At 45.2% G+C, this 2,500-nt stretch overlaps 1 protein-coding gene across 1 annotated transcript in view; it reads right to left on the bottom strand.

Moving 5' to 3' along the window:
• htr2cl1 (5-hydroxytryptamine (serotonin) receptor 2C, G protein-coupled-like 1) overlaps positions 1-2,500 on the bottom strand; it is a 126,304-nt gene that overhangs the window by 7,950 nt on the left and 115,854 nt on the right. The gene's annotated exons all lie outside the window — the stretch shown is intronic.

A 2,500-nucleotide genomic window follows, 5' to 3' on the forward strand; every position in this document is an offset into this window, starting at 1 on the left:
AGAGGAGGAAGAAGAGATGTGAAAAGAGGGAGGAGACGGGAGGGGAGGTGAGGGGAGGTGAGGGGAGGAGAGGGGAGGTGAGGGGAGGTGAGGGGAGGTGAGGGGAGGGGGGGAGAGGTGAGGAGAGGAGAGGGGAAGTGCTCGGCAGCGGTGCGGTCGGGTTCTGTAGGCGGAGGAGAGGGGATATGATAATGGCTTCCTTCTGTCATTCTGCACTTGCACTTCCTCTTCAGGTGGTGCTGCCATGTCTAATCCCCACCGGCTGGCTAAGAGTGATGGAAGTGCCTATATATGTGTGTGTGTGTGTGTGTGTGTGTGTGTGTGTGTGTGTACATATGAAGAGCCTAGTTATACATGTAGGTGTTCTTTGTGTGTGTGTGTGTGTGTGTGTGTGTGTGTGTGTGTGTGTGTGTGTGTGTGTGTATACATATGGAGAGACTAGTTAGACAGGTAGGTGTTCCTTGTGTGTGCGTGTGTGTGTGTGTACACATGAAGAGCCTAGTTATACATGTAGGTGTTCTTTGTGTGCGTGATGTGATGTGTATGTGTGTCAAGGTCTGTAGAAGTATGTGTGTTGGTGTGCATGGAAATCGTTTTTTCATGAGGGACCCTGTTTTTGTTTCTGCAAAAATATGTGTGTAGGTGTCCCTTGTATAATTATGGGGGAAAGCTTGAAAGGAGACATTCATCAAACTGACAAAGTATGAATGCAGCGTGTGCCAAAGTTCAAGTAAATGCGGATCTAAAGAAAAAAGTAAACAGGCAGAAAGATGGAAAATAATGACAGAGAAACTGAAAAGAAAGGGTGGAATGATGGATCAAGAGAGAATGCTAATGACAGCAACAGAATGGCACGAGGTAAAGAGAGAGCGAGAGAGAGAGAGAGAGAGAGAGAGAATTAAAACCTTAAGTGAAGAGAAAAAAGCAGAAGATTGTGTGCACTGATTAGGTAATTAGCGGAAAGTTGGCTAGATTTCAGGTAAAATGAAATGGAAGAGTGTGCGGTCTCTGTGGACTTGCCAAGCTGCTGCTTATGCTGTTTAAGCTGTGTTCCCTACCACACACACACACACACACACACACACACACATCTGCCCCTGAGAGAGAACGCAAAGGTCAGAGGTTGAGATAGTGAGCGAGAGCAACCTCCCTAATGGGGATGTAGCATATGTCTCCTCTATTGGCCATCTCTGTAAATACTAGCATGGGGTTCTCCTTTTCCTCTCCCATATCAAGCACTATTACTCTGCTCTCAAGTGATGCTTTATGGCCTGTACAGACTACACGTTTTTTTTTTTTTTTGGCTTTCACGATTATCTTTTATGATTGACCATATCAGACTAGGCGATCAGAGAGCCACAAAATCTTGCCGTGTTTTGGTCGTAAGACTGGCCACATTACAAGACTGTCTATCGAAGCATTCTCGTCGCGTGTCAGTTTCAATACGGGAGTTGTAGGATATTCCCCCAAAACTGTGATATTCTAGACTTTTGGTTGTAACGTTGTGCAACATCGTGTTTTACATCGTGTAAATCGTGGGTCGTTGAATATAAGACACTTCCTCTTTCGAGCGTCGTTCCCAGCTTTGAGTATTCGGACAAGACAATGGAAATTTGTCTGCCACAACACAATTGTGGCAAAATTGGGCTGAAATGGTGTAGTCTGCACACAAGCCATTAGATAAACAAGAGCATTTGAACGGAGTAGAATAAAATAGAATAGAATAGAACGGAATGGAACGGAACAGAACAGAATAGAACGGAACAGAACAGAATAGAACGGAACAGATAGAATAGAACAGATATAATACAATACAATAGACCAGAATGTATTGGAATATAATAGAATAGAATAGCTCAAATAGAATAGAACAGATAGATGTGATTTGTTCTGAGCAGAGCCATATAGACACTATGTATCTACAGTATATGACTCTGGTTCTGAGGGTTGTCATCCAAGTGAACTCTTCAGACCTCAGGGAGAACTACACAAGTGAAGGCCCCACACGGCACGGTGCCATTAAACGTTCCCTGATCTGCTGAGCTACTGATCTGACCGCTCTTTGTACTTGTGCCTGCTTCAGCCTACTTCTTTGGCAGGATTAGATGGAGTCTTGGGACCCTTGATCCCCCCGGGGGGTGCCAAGATCCTGACATGGCAGCTGTAACAACCGGCGCTGAATTCCACTGGATTTCCCATCTAAGTCCACCCAAGTCCATGACACTGACTGGAGGGATGCTGGGCGCTGCTTTGTCGAGAGAACCGATGTGACAGATGGAACTTTGACATAGATACGGAACAAAACGCATCTGCTCCGCAGGACTTAGCATGGTTTTAAAAGGGCCCACACACAGTAATGAATTAGAGTGGATATTATCTAAAACAGCAGAAACGACTATCACACACAAACACATGCAGACACAGACACAGACAGATAGAGATAGAGAAAGAGAGAGAGAGAGAGAGAGAGAGAGAGAGAGAGAGAGAGAGAGAGAGAGAG

Source organism: Sardina pilchardus, chromosome 16 (genome assembly GCF_963854185.1).
Source record: "Sardina pilchardus chromosome 16, fSarPil1.1, whole genome shotgun sequence".
Classification (NCBI taxonomy): Eukaryota; Metazoa; Chordata; class Actinopteri; order Clupeiformes; family Clupeidae; genus Sardina; species Sardina pilchardus.